A 12,568-nucleotide genomic window follows, 5' to 3' on the forward strand; every position below is an offset into this window, starting at 1 on the left:
TGGCCCATCTAGTTCAGTACTGTCCACACTGACTGTCAGCATCTCTCCAGGGTTTCAGGCAGGGGACATTGCCTGGTCTTCCTGAAGATCCTTGGGGTTCTATTTGGGACCTTATGCATGTAAAGCACATGCTTTACCACTGAGCTATAACCCTTCCTCAAGAAGTGAGGAGGCTGTATTATTTGCCGGTTCAACAGTTTGTCCAACTAGCTTGGTACTGTATACTCCAGGTGTGAGGAATCTCTGATCTTCCAGATGTCACTGAACTACAATTCCCATCAACATGGGGAACGGCCAGGGTTGATGAGAGTTGTAGTTCAGCTACATCTTGGCAGGCTAATCTCCCCACACACCAGAATCAGCTCTCTGTGAATCCCCAAACGAATCTTTTCCAGTCTCCTACCTGGAGATTTTGGACATCAAACCTGGGACCTTTTGGGTGCAAAGCTCCTGTTCTGTCACCGAGCCACAGGCCTTCACTGAATGTTGCTTCCACCCTACTCTGTATAAATGCCTGATCTGTATAAAATGTAGTGGGCGAATCTTCCAGCCTGCCAAGACACATATTGTATGTACCAGAAGGTTCTTATGGCAACCAGACAAGCTGCTTCAAAATCAACCCAATAAGTGCAACGTGGGCTTTTACACTTTTGTGTAACAATGCATTTATGTATAAAAATTTTCAGGCACCTCCATAGGCGTGATGAGGTGGTTAAAAGATCAGAAGCAGGAAAGCTAGCTTAAGTGATCTTAGACATGCATTGGAGGAGAGAAGCATATCATTTGGAAGGGTGACAGTCAACTTCCCCCAACCTGGTGGCCTCCAGATGTTTGGACTACAACTCCCACCAGCCCCAGAGCTGTGTTTGTTGGGGCAGAGGAAAGCGGTATTCTAAAACATCTGGAAGGCACCAGGTTGGGGAAGAGTGGCTGAACTAAAGCCCATTCTGCTTATTTATTTGATCAAGTTAACAATGTCTCACATCGTATGATGTGGCCACCTTTATTAATTATTTAATTAAGTGTATTTATATCCCCCTTTCTCCCAAGTTGGTCTTCAAGGCAGCTTACAATTTTTTTTAAAGAAAAGCATAATAAAATACAAAGTTAGAAAAACAAACTAGTTAAAAGCAATAGTTAAAATACAGTACACTAAAACACATTTAAAACAAGCATCAAAGTACAGTTTGCCCTGACAGAAGTAAAATGGTCAGCTTTGTATTATGATCATTCTACCTTGCTGAAGCTAAGGTTTGCCTGGGTCATATCAGTACTTAGATAAGTGATTACCTAGGAACTCCCTTGTGTGGCACCTTGGGTTCTGTTGAAGAAAAGTGGGATAGGAACACAGGATCACGGGAAACGGCTTTATGCCAAATCAGACAATTGGCCAAACAAGCTCAGTGTTGTCAACATTGACTGGCAAAGGGTCTTCAGGGTTTCAGGCAAGGCTCTCTCCCAAACCTATCTGGAGATGCAGGGAATTGAACCTGGGACCTTCTGCCTGCAAAGCAGATGCTCTACCACTGAGCCATCTACTATCTTCTCTGTAGATTGAGAAGATGACCGGAGGGCAGGCTGGTTTCATGCAAGAAGTCTTGGTCCCAAGTTGTTGAGGCCATTGTATGCTAACAACAAAACATATGAAGCAATATACCATATTGGACCATTGGTATTGGTATCTAGCTTGGTATTGCCCACACTGGGTTGCAGCAGCTCTCCAGGGTTCCAGACGGGAATATTTCCAAGCCCTTTCTGGAGATGCTGGGGACCTTCTACACGGTGTACATCTAGTTCCCAGAAGGTCACCCATCCAGGTTCTGACCAGATCCAGGCCTCCAGTAATGTGACATCCTCCTGTGCCTTCAGACCATACTCTGGGACTTACCATTATTTCTGGGATTTATCATAAAATCTGCTTGTGATATCCTAGTAAGTTGACAACAGATGGAGGAGGAACTTTCTGGTTCACCTCTCATCACCATGCAGTACAATCTCATGCATAATTACTTTCGGAAATAGATCTAACAGTTTCCTGGGGGATTTACTTCTGAGTAAGTGTGTTCAGAATTGTGGTCTTGGCTACTTCATGATGTGAAGTCTTCTTGTTGATGAAGATAATCTACTTATATAAAACAAATAAGGATGCCAGTTAAAGTTATTTTTCCCATTTATCCTAGGAATTCCTGAGGATGGTTCTAATGGAAAGGCCACATGTTTTCTAGAAAAAAGGAAGAAAGCAAGCACAAAGAACTGTTGACAGACTTGCCCAGGGGAGCATTTTCTCCACATGGTATAGAAATCTGCCCCACCTTCATGTGCAGAAGGTAACGTTTGCACAGGTTACACATCTTTGTGTATGTGTGTACGTAGAGGAGAAAGACTGCATGAATCAAATTTGTGGACCATATAGGCATATGCAAAGAACACACGAGGCCATGCAGATGTTCAGAATCCATGTTAATGAAGGCATGGGGAGAAGGGATTGTGCCTTTTGTGCAAGTTCCTGGTGAGCACGTATTTGTCCGAAAGCCTGACTGCTGCACTAAATGCACACAAGCTCTCTCTGAGCAACCAAGAACCTTGCAGAAGGCAGTGCCCTCAGTTGCACATATAGTAGGACATTATGTGGATGCAGGATGTGTGATCCCATCCACCTCACATGCATAAGAACATAAGAAGAGTCTGCTGGACTAATCTAGTCCAGCCAATGACTAGTCTAGTCCAGCCAATGACTAGTCTAGTCCAGCATCCTGTTCTCACAGTGGCCTGTGGGAAATCAGCAAGCAGGACCTGACTAGGTGACGTTGGGTTGGTCACTACCTCTCTGCTTAACCCTACCTCATAGGGTTGTTGCACAGATGAAAAATAAATGGGAGAGAAGAACCATGTACACCGCTTTGAGCTCATTAAAGGAAATGTGGCATATAATTGTGATTCACAAATAAAAGGAAAAGAGCCTTCAACAATGAGCCCACACATTGCTCAAGAGTGTCCCTAGTTTCTTAAGTAAAATCCCCATTGAGCACGGAGGGATTTATTTCAATGTAAACATGTAGTGCATCAGGCTACCTAAGACCAGAAGAAGAGCTCTGCTGGATCAGGCCAAAGCCCATTTAGTCCAACACCCTGTTCTCAAAGCGGCCAGTCAGAAGCCACAATGGGAAAGTCCACAAGCAGGACTGAGGGCAGCCCTCCCATGGTTCCCAACAACTGGTTTTCAGAGGCATACTGCCTCCAACACAGTAGGTAGAACATAGCCTGGAGGCTAGTAACCATTGATAGCCTGAGTGGGAGAGGATATCAAAAGACAGATCAAGGGAAGGAAGAAAAGGAAAGAAGAGAGAAGAAAAGAAAAAGGAAGTCATGGTGTACGTGGGGGGTGTCTTCTTCCAAAGTACTTGACCCACCCAGACAATTTTCCATGTCTAGTTTCCTCTGCTAACAAACTAACAAACTCCAAATGACCCCATTTAAATTCTGAGGGGTATTTGGCAAAACACACACAGCCATTTTGCGCCCATCTTGTTTGCCCACCATGAGGATCCCAGAGCATAATCCATCTTTAAATATTATGGGTCTAATTTGACTGAGCAATATTTGTTCGCGCGTTGGCAGCTAATGTAAGGAAAACAAAAAAGGGGGAATCCCGGGAGTTGTACAGTTGGGATCTGCGTGGCCACATTAACCTCGAGTCGCTTCCTGTAGTGGAGTCGGAGCTTAGGACTCAAGTGCCGCTTGACAGATGTGTGTTAAAAATGGATAAACTAGGAAGGGAAGGTTTTGAATTCTCGACACTCATCTTAACCTTACGCTACTAGTAAATCACAGTGTTCCAGAGGCCTCGTTTCAGATATCGCCTTACAATATATTTTGCATCTTTCTCCTCCCGCCCTCCACCCACTAAAATGGAGCGTCATGATGAATGGACACAGCAGGGTTTGGTGCGCTGTCTCAGTGATCGCAACTGTACAGGTTAGTGGCTGAATTCCACAATTTAATTTCTCCCAGCTTTTCATTTTAGTCCTGTTTGAAACCAGAAAGAAAAGCCACCCCCACAAAACCAGCATTTTTCTCCCAGCACAGTGTATGAAGGGTGCAATTTCACATTTTAGTTCTTATCAAATTTAAATGGTGCTTTGGATGTAGTCAAAATTAAATGCCCTGAAAGCAGTATATTTTAATTCCCCTGCTTCATATTTCATCATAGGCATTCACTCCTTCTTGGTTGCAATCCATCACCTGAAGTGCTGGCCTACCTCACAGTGTTGCTGTTCATAACAAAAACAAGAATAATCATGTACAGCAGAATCTTGTGCATTTTTTACTTACATGCAAGTCTCATTGTGTCCAGTTGGGCTTACTCCCAGATAGCTGTGCAGGTAACCCTAAGACTAGTGTTGCAAATTGCAGGGTGATGGCAATTTAAAACACTGCAACTGTTTCAAAACTGCAGTTGAAAACTGCAGGTGATGTGTTCAGCGGTAAATTCACCCTTTTGCAGCAACCCAGTATCTGATGGCTTCATACTACTACATATTACAGAGGAGAAATTGAGAATGAGACAGAAAGGTTTGCTACTTAAGGCCTCGCAAATTAGATAATGCCTGTGTGACACTCAATAATAAGGACCTCTTGACTTACAGCTCTCATTTGAACCCTGGGCACTTCACTCTATGTCTAACCCTCTGCCCATTAGGCCACATTGTTTCAGTTTTAGAAACTTAATGTTTCCCAGGTCTTGTTCAAGTTAGGGAAAAACGTCGTCACACTTGAGTGGGGAAAAGGCTGGCAGGAGTTGCTAATTAAATGGACAGAGAGAATTAATTATTTCTTTTTTTTAAAAAAAGAGTACAATCTAGTCTCCCATTTTCACTTCTAGTGGAACCTTCAGTGAAGGCGTCTCCAAGTCTCCGGTGATGCCCAAGAGTGTTTAGATGGAGGGTCTAGATGGAGACACCTATTGAAATGTGTCTGAAGAAGATTAATAGGACTTGTCAGTGTTGGGAAAAGCGCTGCTTTGCGGTAAATTTCTACCAGGAGAAGATGAATTACCGATGAATGCCGAGTTATCAACCCCATCACTATCATTCGACACTAAATCAAATTGAGCAGTTATCTGCAATCAGAATTCCCCCCTCTCCACACACACACACACACACACACACACACACACACGCACACAGGCAATGCACACCTTTCGACTTAAGCCCTTTAAATATAGAAACACATGGGGCAGAACAATTCTTTCTCTGCCTCGTGCATGAAGTAAAGGGGAGCTTTTTTAAAATACAGAAGGGGTCCTTTCAGAGATGGATACCCCAGGAAAGGGAAGAGAGAGAGAGAGAGATAGAGAGAGGCCCCCACTCTCTACTGAAATGTGTGTGTGTATGTGTTTTGCAGATGCATTCTGCATTCTGTAACTGGTCACATCTGCAGCATACCTTTAAAGCACATAACTTTCCCTTAAAGATGCCTGGGAACTGTAGTTTGTTAAGGATGCTGGGTACTATATCTCTGTGAGGGGTCAACTACCATTCCCAGGATTCCCCTCACAGAGACACAGTACTCAGCATCCTTAACAAACTACAGTTCCCAGGCATCTTTGAGGGAAAAGTGTTTGTGTGTGTGTGTGTATATAATATATATATTTATATTGCAGGGACGCGGGTGACGCTGTGGGTTAAACCACAAAGCCTAGGACTTGCTGATCAGAAGGTCGGCGGTTTGAATCCCTGTGACGGGGTGAGCTCCTGTTGCTCGGTCCCTGCTCCTGCCAACCTAGCAGTGTGAAAGCATGTCAAAGTGCAAGTAGATAAATAGGTACTGCTCTGGCGGGAAGGTAAACGGCGTTTCCGTGCGCTGCTCTGGTTCACCAGAAGCGGCTTAGTCATGCTGGCCACAGGACCTGGAAGCTGTATGCCAGCTCCCTTGACCAATAAAGCGAGATGAGTGCTGCAACCCCAGAGTTGGTCACGACTGGACCTAATGGTCAGGGGTCCCTTTACCTTTAACTATATATATATTGCAGATATATGTGACCATTGGCACAACAATGGATCAGTAGCAGCAAATTCATACTGGTCTGTGCGCACAGCAATCTGTTTTATTAGTTGTTAGTTGCCATCTGGAGGGGCACTATTGTGCTATAGCACAATCACAGTGGAAACCACCACAAAAACCACATTTGTTGTATAAGTTCCTCCTTGGATGTCCTTTTCATGGTGAATTCATGCTGAGTTTTATTTTATTTATCAAATATGTATTGGATGTTATTCATAAAAAGTATACAAAAAATATACTTAAAAAACATACAGTAAAAACTATACAAACAATTAAAAACCATAAATCAGTTAATTATCGTGGAAAGATGTATTCTCAATAGCCCTCATAACCCTGACAGAATACAAAAGTTTTTCAGCAGGCATTTAAAAGTTGAAACAGAAGGCTCCTGCTGAATCCCTTTTGGAAGAGTATTCCGCAATACTGAGTTGATGACACTAAAAGCTTAGTTTCTTCTTGTTGTCAAATGAGCCTTGCCAGCTTGGCAAATGACCAATGATGCTCCTGTAGAGAATCTTAGTGACTCAGTGACAAGGCTCTGGTGGTCCTTGAGGTACCCTGGACCTAAGTTGTTCAGGGCTTTATAAATCCATACAAGAACCTGGAATCTGGCTCAGTAGAAGACAGGCAGTCAGTGCAGATGCTTTAACGATGGTGTGACATGCTGTTGACTAAACGTACCCATCGGCAATTTCGCGTCCACATTCTGCACCAGCATGAGCTTCCAAACCAGACCCAAGTGCAGTCTCACATAGAGGGCATTGCACTAATCCAACATCGAGGTTAGCAACATATGAACTACAATGGTTAGGCTCTCCCTGAGTCAAGCATTTCAACCCTCTCCCTGTAGCTTGTACAGTGGTACCTCAGGTTACATATACTTCAGGTTACATACTCCGCTAATCCAGAAATAGTGCTTCAGGTTAAGAATTTTGCTTCATGCTGAGAACAGAAATCGTGCTCCGGTGGCGCAGCAGCAGCAGCAGGAGGCCCCATTAGCTAAAGTGGTGCTTCAGGTTAAGAACAGTTTCAGGTTAAGAACGGACCTCCGGAACGAATTAAGTATTTAACCCGAGGTACCACTGTACCTGCAATTTTTTTTGGGATGGACATTCTGCTTTGTTTCCAATCGGTTCATGTCCCATAGCTCCCTGCTGAAATCCTGCAACTTTCCCTACTGCAAACATCCTTTCTCTGTTATTGTTGTTGCCCTGCTGTTGTGGTGCTATATAGCACAAGAGGGACCTTCCAGATGGCAATAATGTGGTAACACTGGGAGCACTGCAGAACAAGTAAGAAAGTGGTACGATATCTGGATGGTCTGGTATAAATCCACCATGAATGCATTGATTTATCTACCGTTCACTATTGTATCAAGAACATGTTGCAGAACACACCTGCAAAAAGACTCCAGTCTGAAGGGGTCATCTGCCATGACATCTCATTCCAAAAGTAACTGTCTTTGCAAATTCTCCATCAACAGCCACATGCCGTTTCTGCCCATTTCAGAGAATAATATGTACTAAAGAGAGCCTTATTGTATCAGAAGAATGATCCATTTGGTTCAGTATTGTTGAGGTTTTGTGAACACTGTATCCAGAAAACACATTCAAAGCACATTCTTTCCCTCAAAGAATTCTGGGCCCTGCACCTTACCCCTTGCAGAGTTACAATGCCTATCAACCCTTAACAAAATACAATGCTCAGAATTCTCTGAGGGAAACTATGTGTTTCAAAAGTGCCTTAAAGTTATAGTGTGTACGCAAGCTTGAGCATGGAAGCATAAAAGGCCAATAGGCATTGATAGACCTCTCCAGTGTCATGAATTCATGTCGGCTCCTTCTTAAAGTTGCCTAAGCCAGTAGCCACGATCAAATCCCACAAGCTAATTGCATGTCGTGTGAAAAAGTACCTTCTTTTTCTCTGTCCTGAATCAACTGCCAGTTAATTTTGTCAGATGACCGCAAATTCTAGGGTAATGAGAGAGGGCAAATGAATTAATCTCTCTCTACAAATCCACAGTTGGTTTAAACTGCTGACAGTATAATACAGCATGATGGCTAAGATTTCATGGCCTCCCTTCTGATAATGCAGCACAGCTGGGCTAGGTAAACAAGTTTGAAAAGGCGCTACAGACATAACTAGACATTGAAGAGGGTGTGCTCATATACCAGCCTATTAAGTAATTTAGGCTGCAATTCTGTACTCAGTTGCCTGGGAGCAAACCCCATTGAACAAAGTGGGACTTACTTGTGATGAAACATGTGGAAGATTGCACTGCACATCCAGTTAGACAGGTCCTTGTCTCGAGGAGCTTACAATCTATAAGGCTTAACAACAATGGAGGGGAGGGAAAGGTAACACAAGCTCAGAAAGACCTCTCTCTGGAAGTCTAGAAAGCTGCTACCAGTCAGTTTAGAACATTGGCAGCCAATGTGGTTGTTGGACTCTAACTCCCATCAGCCCCAGACACTGTGGCTTGTGGTCAGGAATAATGAAAACCGGAGACCCGTCAAATCTGAAGGGCACCAGCAGCCCACTGGCTACTCATGGTGTACAAAATGCCAAGCTAGATGGATCAGTCATCTGAATTGGTATGTCAGTTTCGTACATTTGTGGACTGGATTTATCTAAGCCTCTTTTAAAGCTATCCTAGCTAGTGGAAGGGTTCATATTGACTGAGAAAGATGGGATGCAAATGCTTTCAATAAACAAGCAAACAAATGAATAATGATTTGGGGGTGGGGGGAGGATGAGAAGCAACCGGTACCTTTCTGAGTTGGCTGTTCCTGGCCTAGACATTGGTGTTGAGATGGGTGAGTCTGTCAATTTCTGTTTATCGCAGTTTCTCCTTTTCTCTATTTGCAATTCTTTTAAGAAAAGTCCTAATGAAAATCAGCCAGCATTTTAGTGTGAATTTTTCCTAATATTCAGAGACTTGTATGCAATTCCCTCTAATATATACATCTTTCAATGTGATTTTCTGTGTTTTAATGCATAGTGTGTGCTATTTCCAGTAATATATACATTTTAATGCACTCTTTGCCATAGTATATGCATTTTTGCCCCCGTTATTTAGATAGCGAACTGCATCACATCATTTGAAAAGGTGTGAATTTAAAAGGAGGGCTGTGTTTCAGTTTACATATTATTTTGGGACATGCAGCTTAGGTATATTTACTTTTATGTGCAAACAGAACCACATTTCTCCTCTCCCCTAGTTAGGTGCATCAAGTAGGTTAACATTTGACCCTAGATTTTACTGGCTTAAATGTATTCAGCTGTTCCCTTGTCTGCTATTCTCAATTTCTGAATAGCCCAACCAAACTATGATGCACATCTGCCAGGTTCTACAGCTAGATCATCGCTGTTTTTTTTTTTTTTTTGGAAAGGGATTCAATTCTTAGAAAGGACAGTATGTTCCCTCAAAAGAGAAAAATGATTTATTTCAAAAGCCAGGTTCTTTCAATAGGCCTTTGACAGTTAGGACCGAGAAGTGTACCCAAAAAGTGGAATAATGCACCATTCAGAATTTTAATAGTCTTCCAGAAGCTAGTTCAGGGACAGCACCAGAGAATTACGAAGCATGGGACATGATCCATAAAGTCCATTTGGCGAGCATGATGTGCCAATCTCTATTTATTACAACCACCCTCTGATGCATCTACAACACAAATGGCCAGATTTATATGCTCTAATGGTCCCACAATAAGAAAAACATGTGGTCTTTATCTCCCCTTTCTGCCCAAAAGAATCCCTCCACATACTTTCTGGGCATTGCCTTGTCTGGGTTTAATCACAGGGGAGCAAAAACGAGCATTATTAAAAAATAAACATATTTTCAGAAGCAATCAAAGGGTTGGAAGATTGATTCAGCATGGAGACAGGACATAATGGGAAGCAGGTTCCCTCTAATAAGGACTACTGGGATGCAAAGGCAGGCAGGCAGAGCCACCCATTTAAAAAGTTACGGCAATTCTGCTCAGCAGTAGGTTGTTTGCTTGCTATCAGTTTCTCTGTTTAGCAGCGGGGGGACCTGGGTGGAATCTACACACATATAAAAATGCTGTGAAAATGCTTTTTAAAAAAACGTTTTGAAAAATATATTGAATTTGCTATAGCTCACCATCACCATCTAGTGTCACATTTGTATATTGCACTTTATAACACACTTAAAAATTTTTATTTGCAGCTGTGTAGCTGAGTCCTGTGGGACGCGGGTGGCGCTGTGGGTTAAACCACAGAGCCTAGGGCTTGCAGATCAGAAGGTCAGAGGTTCGAATCCCCATGACGGAGTGAGCTCCCGTTGCTTGGTCCTAGCTCCTGCCAACCTAGCAGTTCAAAAGCACGTCAGAGTGCAAATAGATAAATAGGTACCACTCTGGCAGGAAGGTAAACGGCGTTTCCGTGCGCTGCTCTGGTTTGCCAGAAGCGGCTTAGTCATGCTGACCACATAACCCGGAAGCTGTACACCGGCTCCCTTGGCCAGTAAAGCGAGATGAGCGCCGCAACCCCAGAGTCGGTCACGACTGGACCTAATGGTCAGGGGTCCCTTTACCTTTACCTTTTTAGCTGAGTCCTGGGTGTGGAGAACCTCAGGCTTTGGGGCAAAATTTGGTCCTCAAGACTTCTCCATCTGGTCCTTAGGGCTTTTCATAGACCACATCCTCTCCCTAATCACACACACCATTGCCAACCACACTTCTGCCTTGCACCCTCCTTGGGTGTTTTTGCTTGGCTGTGTTCTTAGACTCTGATGATGCCTCTTACTTGTCTGAATGGAAAATAGAATGTGTGTAGAAACCAGCCTATTTTTTCATGTCACAAAATGTATAGATTGTATCAAAACCTCAAAGCAGTTTTTAAAAAAAGAATAAAACAATAAAATTATCATTAAAGAACAGTTAAGTGCAACTATTTAAAACATTCAAAAATGATTGAAATCACCAGTAAGCTAAAAATCAGGTTTGAAATATAAGTCAACATTCTATATGTCTGGATAGAGAAGGTGCCTTGCCTGATGTGAATAGGCAGGGAGTCCAAAGTTTGGGTGATGTTACACTAAGATATCAGTTTCTTACAAGTACAGAATGTGTATTATGTTGCACTTATGAACAATGCTAGTGTCACAGAATGAAGCAATCATGGCGGCATATATGTGGGGATTTTTTGAATTAATTTTTATTAAGTTTTCCATTTTTCCAATATTAAAGCATAACAAAAACATAATTCACAGTTCCGAAATTTCCCCATTCCCCCCCAGACTTCCCTCAACCTCCCTCTCTGGTTTATTTCAAAATCATATCATTTCCTGCATATTCCATTTTTCACCCATTTTTTTTGTACTTTTACTGTAGATTATATGATTTTTGCTAATTGTAAATGATTATTCAAAACCTGCTAATGAGTCCAATTCTTTGCATTGATTCTTTATGTAGGCCAAAAATGGTTCCCATTCTTTCTTAAATGTTTTTTTTATCCTTATTTCAAAGTCTTTCAGTTAGTTTTGCCATTTTGGCATATTCCATAAGGTTTTTCTTGCCATTCTTCTTTGGTTGGTATTTTATCGTTTTCCCATCTTTGTGCCAGTAGCATCCTTGCCGCAGTTGTAGCAAACGTGGGGGCCTATATGTGATAAGGCGACCTTGAACCGAGATTACTGATAAGGTAGGTCTCTGAACTTACAGTACACAGGTAATATCTGCATTCATTGCTCTCCTCCTTTTTGCCTCTGGCCCAACCAACCCTAGCATGTGGCACTCAGGTTGAAAAAGCCCCCTCACCCCTGCTTTAGCAAAACAATTCATTGTTTATATGCACATAGAGCAGATGCAGAGAAGTTGTAGTGTGGATTTACACATGCATTTAAACCACATTTAGCTGTTATAGATCCAACGTAGAGCAACACAGGAATGGAACTGCATAAAGCAGCCACACTCTCTGTTGTCATCTGCACACACAGTGGGGATGTCTGCAGGCAGGGGCTCAATGTATATGAAAGCTTCTGTGCTCCCCAGAACCCCAACCATGCTGGGTCCATACAAAGGCTTTCAGCAATTACATGCAACTTCAGGTTTTATGCTATACATGGATTTCTGGGGGCAGGGCTGCTCAATGCACTTGGTGGCAAGGGCATGGCTGCTCAGCTCAGCCATCCTCTCCTCCAGTGGTGAACCTGAACAGGACTATATTTTACTCATTTTTAAAATACTTGAACACTGTATACTTGATGACTTCCAATTGAAAGGCGAAGTAGATAGGACCTGTGTATTTAAACGCAGATTGATCATTTTTTAAATTGACCATCTAAAAATGTGCAATCAGTGCAGATGACAACAACAACAACAACAACATCTGGGCGGCTTCCAACAGAATACTAAAAATATGATATAACATCAAATATCAAAAACTTCCCTAAACAGAGCTGCCTTCATATGTCTTCTAAAAGTCAGATAGTTGTTTATTTCCTTGACATCTGATGGGAGGGCGTTCCACAGGGCGGGTG

General features: G+C 42.6%; 1 long non-coding RNA gene across 4 annotated transcripts in view; it reads left to right on the forward strand.

The window, feature by feature from the left end:
- The window catches only part of LOC310831958, a 61,041-nt gene that overhangs the window by 19,542 nt on the left and 28,931 nt on the right, over positions 1–12,568 (forward strand). For all 4 annotated transcript variants that reach the window (XR_014558057.1, XR_014558058.1, XR_014558059.1 and 1 more), the window contains one exon: positions 2,181–3,975. This is a non-coding gene — a long non-coding RNA (uncharacterized lncRNA). The remainder of the gene's footprint in view (positions 1–2,180; positions 3,976–12,568) is intronic.

The sequence above is a fragment of the Podarcis gaigeae genome (assembly GCF_964106915.1).
Source record: "Podarcis gaigeae genome assembly, chromosome: 14".
Lineage (NCBI taxonomy): Eukaryota > Metazoa > Chordata > Lepidosauria > Squamata > Lacertidae > Podarcis > Podarcis gaigeae.